Genomic DNA, 13,948 nt, shown 5'->3' with positions numbered 1-13,948 from the left:
CAGGCATGTGGGATGTACCCTTTGGTTGTTTGATGATGTATGCAGGAGATTGTAATCATCGCAATGAAAAAACAAGATAGGATGAATGTAAAACTAATGTTCTCCCATGTAAACTATTACAAAATTCACAATAAAATCTTTAAAAAAAAATATGATGTATTGCTTGTTATAGTAAGAAGTACCCACTACATGGAAGAACCTTGAAAACATTATACTGAGTGAAACAAGTCAGTCACAAAAGGACGAATACTGTAAGGTATCATGTATATAAAATAACAAAGAGAAATCAAAGATCATTATTGGTTACAGTGATGGGAAAGGAGCCTTGATGATACTGTAGATTAGGCAGTGAGCTCCTAACCACAAGGTTAGTGATTCAAACCCACCAGCTGCTCCACAAGAGAAAGATGAGGCTGCCTGCTCCCATACTGAGTTATAGTCTCAGAAAACCTATATACGATTGCTATGAGTCTAAATGGAGTTCTGGTGTGGTTCTATGAAATAAACCCTGAACTGCAAGATCAGTTTGAACCACAAGTCCGGGGGTTCAAAGCCACCAGTCATTCCCCTGACACCCTACACAAGGACTCAATGGCACTTAGCAACCAATAATTATGTCCCAAAGGAGCCCTGGTAGTATAATGGATTAAAAGCTGGGCTGCTAACTGAAAGGTCTGAGTTCAAGTCTACAGTTTCCTCAGTGGGAAAAATGGACTTTCTGCACCCATAAAAACTTACAGCTTCAGACACCCAATATGACTATGAGTCAGAACTGACTCAGTGGCATACTACCACCACCACCACCACCACCATAATGTCCCAAATCACATTTTTAAAGTATAACCATGGACTCTTGGTGTGACTCTGTAGTCTCAGTACCAGACTGCTAACCACAGGTTGGCAGTTCAAACCCACCATCTTCTTCTTGGAGCAACCGACTTGAAGGCACTTAACAACAACAACAACAACCATGTATCAGGAATTCTTTGGAGTGTTAAAAGCTTCAGTGTTCTCTGATCAAAGGTCACCAAAGCACAACTGTGATTGAACCAGTTGGAATTATGATTCATTGCAAGGATGTAGAATGCACACCTGGGGGTATCTCAGTAAGATGTAATAAAAAATAATGTATTATGGGATTTGAGCTTAATTCTCTGGATTAGAATCATTTCAAGGAGGATTTAATGGAACCCTGTTGGCTCAATGATTAAGTATTGAACTGCTATCCAAAATATTGGTAGTTCACAAGACCAGGTGCTCCTAGAGGGGAAGATGTGGTAATCTATTAATGCCTGTAGATTGCAGTCTTGGAAATCCTTTGGGTAGTTCTCCTCTGTTCCATACAGTCATTGAGTCAGATTCAAATGGTGGGCACACAACAATAAAAATAGCAACACGTGGATTTTAGGAAGCTGGGTTTTGTCTTAGATTGGATGGTGTCAGGAAGGAGGATAATTTATTGATTGAATATGATAATATTACCTAGAGAGAGACTAAAGCTGTATTTGATAAATAATGACAGTCACTAAGGTCAGATGGGATAGGGGAATATTTAGCCAGTTTAGTGGAATGGACAGAATGTTCATGTTTTTGTCAGTGTTCAGACATGATTATGGAGTGGGTTTATATTATCTTGTTCCATCATGATTACATGACCTTTTGTGATATTGATGTTCTGGGAAATAGTTTATATTCAATTGGAGAATAACAAAGCCAGTAGTACCATATCAGTCCCCAACCTGTCAGCAACTGCATTTCTCTTGCTTAGTTCTGGCCAAGGGCAGATGAATTCATGCATGGCACTGTAGGATAAGCACTGGACTGCTAAGCACAAGGTCAACAGTTTGAAACCTATATAGAAACTCTATTTATCGGTTTGTTATGTTGTAAATGACCTGACAACACTTAATAATAACAATGTCCTGATTTTTCCCACTGTCAAGATTTTCCTGAGATTTTGTTTAGAGAAGAAAGTCAGCATGGATTAGAATTAGTCTCATGTCCTTTTATTGTGGGTTGAGTTGTTGGATTCTCTAGGGGGACAATGAAGCACAATCACATTGAAAACCTTGAACAGGATATATTGTCCAATTGTAATAAAGAAATGATTAGAATCAAAATTGTTATGAGTACTCAAAATACATTTTGAAATCATGTGTCTAATTTATAAAAGCCAGGCAATGAATCCAGCTGATTCTGAAAAGATTTGTTTTTGCTGGTGTTATTTATTATATTAATATATTGATAGAAGAACTCTAAATATCTAATAATAGGAATTAAATAAGTTATAGTGTGTTAATAAAATTCAGCTTTTGAATTCAATTAAAAATACTATAGATGAATATACACAAACATTGGGAAATCTTCATGACGTTTAGTTAAGGAAACATTCAGGTCACTAAGGAATATATTATCAATTGATACGTATGCTTAGAAAAATATATGAAAGTAAATTTATTAAAGTATTAACAGTAGTGACCTCTAAGAGGTATGATTAAGGGAGATTTTTAATTTGTTTTGTCTTGTGGCTTATCTATATGTTATTATTTTTCTACAGTCAAAAGATATTACTTTTGTAATGAATGAAAGTTGATAAACAAATATTTCTTTGAATAATGGAATTATGGTTATTTCTAATATCCATGTATTTGTGAATTTTTAAATATTCCAAATTAATTATTCTCAATATTGGTAACTAAAATATGATAGTAGAAATAAGTAGCATTTAAAATCTAAATCTGTATAAAATATAAAATAATTAAATTAATATATTAAGATTCAAAGGTAAAACAATGTAACAGGATGATAGTTGTAATTGCTTTAACTTTAAATGAAGCTTAACATTTAGCTGAATCTGGATTCTGATTACCTTTAATTTTCAACTGTTTTAGAGAAGGGTAAAGCGCTCTTATTTCCTAATATCTAGTTAAAATATAGTATAATTATATTATGGACTCCTGGTGTGGTGCTGTAGGATCAACACTGGACTGCGAACCACAGGGTTAGCAGTTCAAGCCCACTGTATGTTCCTTGGAAATCCTATACAGGGTCACTATAAGTCTATGGCACTTAATAACATAGAGTTATATTCACAGTTTATTTGCTCTTTCTATAATTCTGTAACAATAATAATTGAAAAAGAAAAATCAAAAAGTCCCTTATCTTTTCAATAAAAAGTGTTTTTTTTTTCATACATTTTCTCACTTGGGAAATTACTTTTTCTTAGTAATTTGATTCCAGTTAGAATCATTGTCTTGTTGGTTACCTTATTTGAAATGCTTATAAAGTTTCTTTCTTCGATGTTTACTCATTTACTAATTCATGGAACATTATTCTAACTGCATGGCACAAGGATATATTTTGGAGTATGTTTTTAAAATGTATTCTATATTTGATTTTATCTAAACATTTTAATAAGTGAGTACTGGATTTTATAAACATTCTTTTTGGGAATTATGAAAATGATTATAGCAAACATAAACCTACTCTAGTCTTATGACTTAAGGAGAATTGGACTACTTCTGAATGTGTAGCCACTAAAGAACTTATGACTATCAGTAGAATGTTGTCAGTTATAATACCAGAAGATGAACACATTATGAATAACAACAGAAATTGTCAGGTACAGTGACTGAAAACGATTCCGTCAGGTTGAAAGGTATTCAAATTACAATTGGCGAAGACTTTCTTCCTCCAAGTGGAGTCGAGCATAATGATTTGATTGGAGCAAGCTTTCAGGACCATAATTTGCTTGATGGGGCACAACTTAAAATGAGAAACAGCTGTTGTTGTTGTTATTGGTGTTAAGTGCCTTTGAGTCAGTACCGACCCATAGCAACCTTGTATAGGGTTTCCAAGGAGCAGCTGGTGAACTTGAACCACTGATCTTGTGGTTCAATCTGACTCTGCAGTCCAGTGCATTAATCCACAGTGCCATACCAGGACTACAGAAACAGGTGCAGCTATCCATTAATAATCTGAACATGGTATGTATGAAGAATTAATCTAGAGAAATTGGAAATTGTCAAAAATTAAAAGGAATACATAAAGCTTGATTTTTCTAGTGAACTGAAATGGACTGGTATTGGTCATTTTGAATCAGACAATCATATGCTTTACTATGCTGGAAATGAAAGTGAAGAGAAATGGCATCATATTCATCATAACAAAGAACATTACAAAATTTGTCCTAAACTCAGTGCTGTGATAGGATAGTAATCATATGCCTGCCTGCATGGAATACCAGTTAATACCACTAGTTTTCAAATTTACACATTAACCACTGAAGTCAGTGATGATGAAATTGAAGAATTCTACCAGTATCTTCAGTCTGAAATTGATCAAACATGCAATTAGGATGCATTGACAATTACTGGTGATTGGAATGCAAAGGTTGGAATCAAAGAGCAAGGATCAGTAGCTGGAAAATATGACCTTGGTATTAGAAATGATGTTGAAGATCTCATGATAACATTTTGCAAATACCTTTTTTTAAAAACAACATAAAAGGCAATTGTACACATGGACCTCACCAGATGGAGTACACAAGAAAAAGTTGACAACATTTTGTGGGAAGAGATGGTTGAGAACATCAAAATCAAGGTCAGGGGCAGACTGTGGAACATACTATCATTTGCTCATATACAAGTTCAAGCTAAAATTTAGGAAAATTAAAACAAGGCCATGAGAGCAAAAATATGACCTAGAATATATACTATCTAAATTTAGAGACCATCTCAAGAACAGATGTAATATATTACACATTAATGGTTGACAAAAAGAACATCATACAGGAAAAAATCAAAAGCTCATTAAAAAAGAGAGGAAAGAAAGAAAAGACCAAAATGGATGTCAGAAGAAATTCTTAAACTTGATCCTAAGCATAGAGAAGCTAAAACAAATGGAAGAAATAAGGAAGTAAAAGAGCTGAGCAGTTAATTTCAAAGGACTGATCAAGAAGACAATGTAAAGTATTATAATAAAATGTGCAAAGACTTAGAGTAAGAAAATCAGCATTTCTCAAAATTAAAAAAAATAAAATAAAACTCAAGTCTTGGCTTTCAATATTGAGGGTATCAGTGGCGTTCTGGTGTGGTGCTGTAGGGTAAAACACTCAATCATGAGGTCAGTTTGAACCGCAAGATAAATAGTTCAAACTCACCAGCTGCTCCTCGGAAATCCTTTACCGTTACTATGAGTTGGAACTGATTCAATGGCGCTTAACAACAGCAACATGGGCAAAATATTGAATGTTGCAGGAATCATCAAAAAAAGATGGAATACAGAATCACTGTTTAAAAATCATTGTACCGAAAGAAATGGTCAATCTTCAGACATTTCAAGAGGTAGCATATTATCAAGAGCTGATTTGATCGTACTGAAGGAAGAAGTACAAGCTGCACTGACGGCATTGTTAAAAAGCACGACACTAGGACTAGACAAAATACAAATTGAAATGTTTCAACAAACTGATCCAGCACTGGAGATGCTCACTCATTCTTGTGAAGAAATCTGGAAGACAGCGACCTGGTCAACTGATAGGAAAAGATCAATATTTGCACCCGTTACAAAGAAAGGTGACCCAATGGAATGTGGAAATCATTAAACAATATCATTACTACAATGTGCAAATAAATTTTGCTGAAGATAATTCAAAAACAGGTGCAACAATGCATCAACATTGAACTACCAGAAATTCATGCTGGATTCAGAAGAGGACTAAGGATATCATTGCTGATGTCAGATGGATCTTGGCTGAAAACAAAGAGTACCGGAAATACATTTATTTGTGTTTTATTGACTTTGTGTAGATCATGACAAACTATGGCTAACGTTGCAAAGAATAGGTATTACTGAACACTTACTTGTGTTCATGAGGAACATGTACACAGACAAAGACGCAGTTGTTAAAACAGACAAATGGTTTGAAATTAGAAAAGGTGTGTGCCAGGTCTGTATCCTTTCACCATATTTACTCAATCTGTATACTGAGCAAATAATCTGATAAATGAGATTATGTAAAATAGAATGTGGTTTAAGGATTGGAGGAAGATTTAATAACAATCTGTGATATTCAGATGAATATTCTTGCTGGAAGTGAAGTGGATTGAAAATACTTAATCAGGAAGATCAAAGCCTGACGTCTTCATTTTGCTTGGATCTGAAATCAATGCTCATAGAAGCAGCAGTCAAAACCCCAAACGACAGATTGCATTCGGCATGCCTGCTGTACAAGACCTCTTTTAAGTGTCTAAAAGCAAATATATTAGTTTGAGGACTAAGGTACAGCTGAACTTAAGTCATGGAATGCTCAGTCACTTCACAAGTATGTGAAAGTTGGACAATGAATAAGCAAGACCATAGAAGAATTAATGCATTTGAGTTATGGTGCTGGAAAAGAATAGTAAAAGTACCCTGGACTCTGCTGGAAGAACAAACAAATCTGTGTTGGAGGAAGTATACCCAGAAGGCTCCTTAGCAGCCAGGATGGCAAGACTTTTCCTCTACTTTGGACATGTTATCTGCAGAGACTAGTCCCTAGAGAAGAACATCATGCTTCATAAAGTTGAGGGTCAATGAAAAACACAAGAACAACAAGATGGATTGACATGGTGGCAGCGGCAATAGGCTCAAATGTAGCAACAACTGTGAGTATGGCGAGGGACAGGAATTCCTTAAATTCTGTTGTGCAATAATCAGAACTTACTCCACCGAATTTAATGACAAGTCTGTGTATATTTCCAGATTACCTGATTTAGATGGGATATATTATTTTTTTTAAAAAGTAATGAAATAGATCTAAATTCTATATGCTGAATTTTATTTAAGATTTTTGCACCTTAATACATGAATTCATTTGTAACTGTTTTCTTTGTAAGTCTTCTCTCGTTATCTGATTTTATTTATGTCTATGCTATATTTTTTCAAGGAATTGGAGTGATCACATATTATGTTGTCAGAAACTGCAAACGTTCTTAGATTTTGTTTACTTCACAAGATAACAAGTTAGAGTAGTTTCATAGCTATTGAGAAAAGGCTAGATTGCTAGAATACTCCCCCCAAACCCACTGTCCTCCAGTTAATGTAACCCTTTAGGATAGAGTAGTTTTGCCCTTTAGTGGTTCCAAGGATGGTCTCTTTCTGGAAGTAGACTGCCATATCTTTCTTATGTGGAATGGCTGGTGGTTTCAAACTTCCAACCTTTGGATTAATAGCAGAACACTTTAACCACTGCACCACCAGGATTCCTTGAGGCACCTAGAACAGATGCAAAAGGCAGTGCAGTGTTTACACAAGCAGCAGGAGTCAGAGAAACATTGTTACACAAGCCCCACAGGGCAACAAGAAGATGGTTAAGTAATGCACATACAGATAATGGACTGTGTTGTGGTGGAGAGGACAGAATTGTTGACGCCTAATTTTCTACAAGAGCAGTAGTTCAAATTCACTGGTGGTTAAAACTCACTGGTGGGTCAATATGAGTTGGAATTTAGCAAACTGACAATAGTTTTACATTTTTGGAATCTTCGTGTGTCACTGTAGAAGAAGCACTATACTGCTAAAAGCAAGGCTGGCGATTCAAACCTACCAGTCGCTCCTCGGAAACCCTGTAAAGGGTTACTATGAGTCAGAACCGACTCGATGACACTTAACAACAACAATCTTAGCGTAGTGGTTACGAATCGGGCTGCAAACCTTAAGGTCAGCGGTTCGAATCTACCAGCTGCTCCGCGGGAGAAAGATGAGGCTTTCTACTCCCGTAAAGATTGACACCCTCGGAAACCCTGTACAGGGTCGCTATGGGTCGGAATCGACTCGACAGAACATAACAACAACAAACACACTGTAAAAAGCACTTTAAGACCTTATTTTCATTATGCTTAGTTGTCACTTTGACTCATAGTAACCCTTTACAGGGTTTTCTGGCTGGTGGGTTTGAACCTACAACCTTGGGGTTAGCAGTACACTGCTAATCCTATAATGCCACATTATGCTGGGTAGTGAATAAATCTGTTCTAAAACTTTTAGTTGTTATTAAGTGCCATTGAGTTTGTTCCAAATCATAGTCAACCTGTGTACAGTATAATATAAGGTTTCTGAGGCTTTAAATTTTTTTTACTGTAGCAGAAAGCCTAATCTTTCTCCGCAGAGTATCTGGTGGGCTCAAACTGCCAGCCTTGTAGTTCATAGTCCAGCACTTATCCTATGGAGTCACCAAGCTCCCTGCTGTAAAGGTTGTTGTTTTTAAGTGCCATATTGTTGATTCCAACTCATAGTAACCTTCACAGGGTTCCTGAGAAACAGCTGGTGAGTTTGGATGGCAAACCTTGTGGTTCAAACTGATTTACAGGCCACTGCTTATCCTACAGCATCACACAGGACTCTAAAGGTAGACAGTGTTAATATTTTCAATGGCTACTTGCTATAGAAACTTGCTTCATAAAATAGTCTGGGAGAAGTTAGATGTTAATGAGTGTGCTTAAATCGTGACATGTACAGAATTGTGAAAGAAGTTTGGAAAATTCTTTTCCAACATTTTACATTCTGGGGTTGTTTATATGTATCAGGTATCTGAGTCGGTTAAGTGTTTAGTTGCTAATTGAAAGGTCAGCTCTTGTAACTTACCAGCTGCTTTGCAGGAGAAACATGAGGCTGTTTGTTCCCCTCAACATTTAGTTTCAGAAACCCTGTGGAGTAATTCTGTTCTGTCCTGTTAAATATTCAATAACAACAACAATAAAGACCCACTGCCATCAAGTCAATTATGGCTGTCCATAGGCTCACTATAAGGAGCTCTGGTAGCGTAGTGGTTGCGAACCGCAAGGTCAGCAGTTCGAAACTACCAGCTGCTCCGCGGGAAAAAGATGAGGCTTTCTGCTCCAGTAAAGATTTACAGCCTCGGAAACCCTGTGCAGGGTCACTATGAGGTGGAACCAACTCCATGGCACATAACCACCACCACCATAGGCTCTTTATGACAGTCATAATTTACATGATGGCAGTGAATTTTTATTGCTGTCATTGTTAAATATTTAACAGAAAACATAAATAATAATAATAAAAAAGCCTAAAGCTGTGGTTGAGAAAGTAATTTTTAACATTTTTCTAACTTTTGCTTTGGTTGTTCTTTGATGAACTTTTTCTGAGCATATTTTAAATCAATTTGGACTAATTTTCTTTGAACGAATAACTGATTTCATAAAGATGGTTACATTTATTTGCATAGAGGTGTGCAATCTATTCCTTTATAGGATCTTTATCCTTCATTATGCTTTCAGATTCCTATTATTTTCTCTTTTTATCATTAGTGTCCAAATACAAGTGTACCAAGGGGAAGAAGTGCTGTGGAGTAGTGTATATTGATGGAGAAAAGTATTTTACAACTATCGCTGTTTCAAATTTCTAGTGTAAGGGGATGGCAAAAAAAAAAAAAAAGATGACAGTAATTTAATGGTTTTGCTTATTTTTTGAAAATTATTAATGGACAATGTACTGTCATATAACTTGTGACCTGAGTGGGCCACTCACACAATCTGGACTGTTAACCAAAATGTCCATAGTTCAAAGCTACCAGCAGCTCCTCAAAAGAAAGATGAGGTTGTCTGCTCCCTTAAAGATTTTCAAACTCAAAAATCCTAGACTTGTTACCTATGAGTCAGAAATAACTCAAAGACAGTGAGTGAGTTGGAGTTTTTTGAAGGTATAGCTCTGCCTTCAAAATACTCTAGATTAGTAGCATTTCATTAATTTCTTTATAGTTGTTTTTTTGTTTTGATTTGGTTTTTTTCTTGTGAATTGGGCAAAAGTGCTTTTTCTTGTAAATTGAGCAAATCAGTTTTCCATTGAACAATTCATAGATATTTTGTTTCAGGTCATTGAGTACAATAAATGCAGTGTACAATCACTTATTCTACCTCTGCTCTGTGTTTCTTGTTTCCATTTCCTCTTTTTCTAACCCTTCTGAACTTTTTCTTTGGGAAAATGGTTGTGTACCTCCCAAGTACTATTATTTCTCTTGTAGGCCTACTGTTTGGCTGAAAATAGAGCTATCGAGGTGAGTTCATTTCCAGACATGAAGGGTGACTAACGACCATAGTCTCTGGTTTCCACTAGACTCTAGCCAAAACCTGATCTATTTTATGATTTTGCTCCATATTTTTTCACTACTCTAGGACATTGTAATGTTATCCCTTTCAGAGTGATTGACTATGGTGCGGGCACTATCTGCTTATGGTCTCGGCATCATGGAGGCAGAATTTGGGAGCCTGGTTAGTCCTCTGGACTAATTGTTTCCACACATGTTTGATATTCTTCACTCTTTTTTGTTATGGACAGGAAGTGACCGATAGATGCCCTTAGAAGCTTTTAATCACAAGCTTTTAAAACCCTAATCACTAGTCATAAGTGACCTTGATGTCTCCCAAGACTTAGTCTTAGGCCTGGCAACACATTTCTTAAAGGTGTTTGATTATGGCTTAGAAGTTTTCATAGCTTTTCTTCCAATAGTCTCTAAATATTCATGTATATATTTGTAGCACATCTAAAAAGATATTCAGAAATATTCTCTATCAAACCTATTTGTGTGTGTAGTCCTATTAGCCTTCCCTGCCCCCTTGTACAATTGATTCAACCCACTTTTACCTGTCAATTAATTCTAGACATTAAAAATCAGTCCATGATACTGAGTAATTTACCTGAAAAGTCTAATCCAAACAATTATTTAGACAAATAAATATGCAAACAAATTCTTACCTGATTCATGGCGACCCCATGTGTTTCAAGGTAGGATTGCTCCAAAGTGTTCTCTTGGCCTTTCTTTTGCCGTGCTGCTGAATGAGTTCAAATATCCCACCTTCCAATTACAACTGAGTGCAAACCACTTATGCCACCCAAGGAGCTAGCAGATAATCACTGTTGTTGTTGTTGTGAAGTGCCATTGAGTCAGTTCTGACTCATAGTGACCTTGCATAGGGTTTCCAAGGAGCGTCTGATGGGTTGAGCCTTGTGGCTAGCAGTCCAGAACTTATCCTACAGTACTACACTAGGACTCAGTCACTAGAAACCAACAATTAATTGTTATCATCTAGTCAAGTCATGATTTTTCATATGTAATTAATGATACAACAGAGAGGTGGATCTTTAGAAGAACAATGAAGTAAATACACTTAGAGAAAAGCATAAGAGAATGCCAGGTATCAGAGGAATGTTGTTGTGGTTAAGTGCTGTAGAGTTGGTTCCTATTCATAGTGACCCTGTATAGGGTGTCTGAGAAGCAGCTGGTGAATTTGAACAGCCCACCTTGTGGTTCAAACCAACTTCGTAGTCCAGTGCATTATCCCACAATTCCACAGCAGGGGAGTAAAGATAGACAAAGGAAATAGCAAACTGATGTTTTCCGTATTTCCTGGTTTCTGGCTAGCCTTCCTAAAATCATGTTCCATAAAATTATTCTGCATTCTTTTTAATTGAACTTATGAATAGTCTGTTTTAACTTTTGTTAAAGCATGTTGTTAACCTTGTTAGCTCATGTTGTTGTTATTAAGTTCCACAGAGTCAGTTCCTACTCATAGCAACCCTGTAAAGGGTTTCCAAGGAGACACTAGTGAGCTTGAACTGCCACCTTGTAGTTCAAACCAACCTTGTAGTCCAGTGCTTATCCTACAGATCCACACCAGGACTCCATTGTTTACCAGTAATGGCTTTTATAAAGATATGTATGTATTAACAGTTAAAATAAGGAAACTGTTAGAGCTTGTTTGTCCCTGAATCTCTAACACAAGGGTATCAGTCAGTCAGTACGATTGTGTGCTGAACGGGGAGTTGCTGTGACCCGTATTCCAGAGTTTTATAGTGAAATAGACAATGTCTGGTACTAACATGCTATGGATGGAGTATAAGAAAGAGTTGTCAGGGTTATGCTGTGCACATATCATGAAGAGAGAGAATGGAAAGACAAGAGAGTTAATATAGTTTAAGAAATCCCCCAGGTAAAAGTAGATATCAAATTGAGCCTATTATTAAACAATTAAGAAATTATTAAACAATTTCTGGAAATGAGGATGATGGTAAACTATCCTTTGAGAGAAGTGCACACACCTCTCCAGGTAGAGGTGCTAATTGGAAAGAAGAAAGTATGTCAGAAAGCCCAATCCAGGGTCTTTTATTTGTATATATCTGTAGGAATTTGGATATATAAATTAATGTGTTTCAAATTGTATTCTCCCTTTACTTAATTAAGAGAAAAATACACAAGTGCCTCACCTCACCATTTCATTGCTTGGAGAAAAGGAAATAACGGATCTGAAGATTTTCTAAAAATGAAATTACTATTGTTTTTTATTTGTTCCATTGTTACAGAGAGCGACTGTCTTGTAAAAATTCAACCACTTTTACTATGCTTTCAGGTTAAACTAGAATGCTTAACAGTAAGTTCTAGAATAACGAAGAGTGTTTTGTTGGTGAGCTTCGTAGTTAATAACATGCGAAAACTATTAACACTCCCAAAACTGAAAAAATGTATACTTGGTAATAGATTTTGGCCAGTTGTCATTCAGTGATTTTCAGCTGGCTGAACGTGGCTCATTTGCAATCTAACATTTTTTTAGAAGATGAAACTCTTTTTGAATATTTTTAATGGAGATCATTGTTAGACTATTTTTAGGTAGTGAAATTATCTACTGGAACAATTATAATTTTTAGTAGTATGTATTGCATGATCAGATTAAAAATAGTAACTGTAAAAATACATTTTCTAGGAATTATTGCCTGAAATATTTGAGTCCTTTTCAAAATGCTTTCAAGCATTCATGTATGAATGTCCTTTTAGACGCACTCATTCTATTTTATAATTTTTCATATTAGATTGACTTTTGAGGAAGATTTGCATTGTGTATGTATAACAAAACCACTAGTTTATGTTTTATTAGCATTATTCTTATTTTATAATTTCTATGAAAATATAATTTAAGATCAATACCCTGTATTGAGCTAGCATATATTTTGAGTTATAAAACAATTTCAGTAACAATTATCTAAAGGTGAAAGGCCTAATTATTTGAAGATATTATTATTTTATGCATGCTAATGACCATGGTTGTTAGTCATATTCTTGTTTCAAGGCCTGTTCATTGCAGCCATCAGATAATTTGTAGTAAGTATGTAAATAATTAATTTCACATTTTATCAAATTGATTCTAGTAATAAAAATCTATTTATTCATTTATTGGTATAAAAACTCTTCTTATTAATATAGCTTCAAATTCCATTTTACAGTTTCCTACTGCATGTTACTATTGTGCTCTTGCATTTTAATGCTTCATTTTGCAATAATTTAAAATATTTTCTAGAAGCATAATTAATTCTGCATGGAGAGTACCCAAATTATTTTTGGAGAGCTCTTGTGAGGATACATCTATTCATAATTAATTTAAAAATTATAATTTCTTATTATCCCTTAAAGGGTACATTATCCATAGTATAAGAGGAACATGAACTAATTTTGCAGTTAAAATACTCAAGTTTGTTGGAATTCTGTATTTTATTATGAACTTGAAAGAAAATAACGAACATAAAATTAATTACCATCAACATTGAAATATTTTAATTTGAAATTTTCATTATCCCATATGAATTTCATTGCTTCTGCCCACATCTGGCAGAATTTGGAATGTGAATCATATTGCTGTTACATGCTATTGAGTTTGTTTCAACTCACATATGCACAACAGAATGCCATCTTCACAAATGATTTTACATTTGAATCCATTGCTGCTGCTGCTATGTCTGTCAGTCTCATTGGGAGTCTTCCTCATTTTTGCTGACTTCTCCAATATACTAATCATGTAAAAAGTACCATGGACTGGTCCCTACTAATAATATATACATACTTTGAGAGCATTCTGACTGTTCTTATAAAACTACTTTGTTTGATTTTCTGGCAGTCCATGGC

This window comes from Chrysochloris asiatica, unplaced genomic scaffold (assembly GCF_000296735.1).
Source record: "Chrysochloris asiatica unplaced genomic scaffold, ChrAsi1.0 scaffold00022, whole genome shotgun sequence".
Taxonomy (NCBI): Eukaryota; Metazoa; Chordata; class Mammalia; order Afrosoricida; family Chrysochloridae; genus Chrysochloris; species Chrysochloris asiatica.
This window is presented reverse-complemented; position numbering follows the sequence as displayed.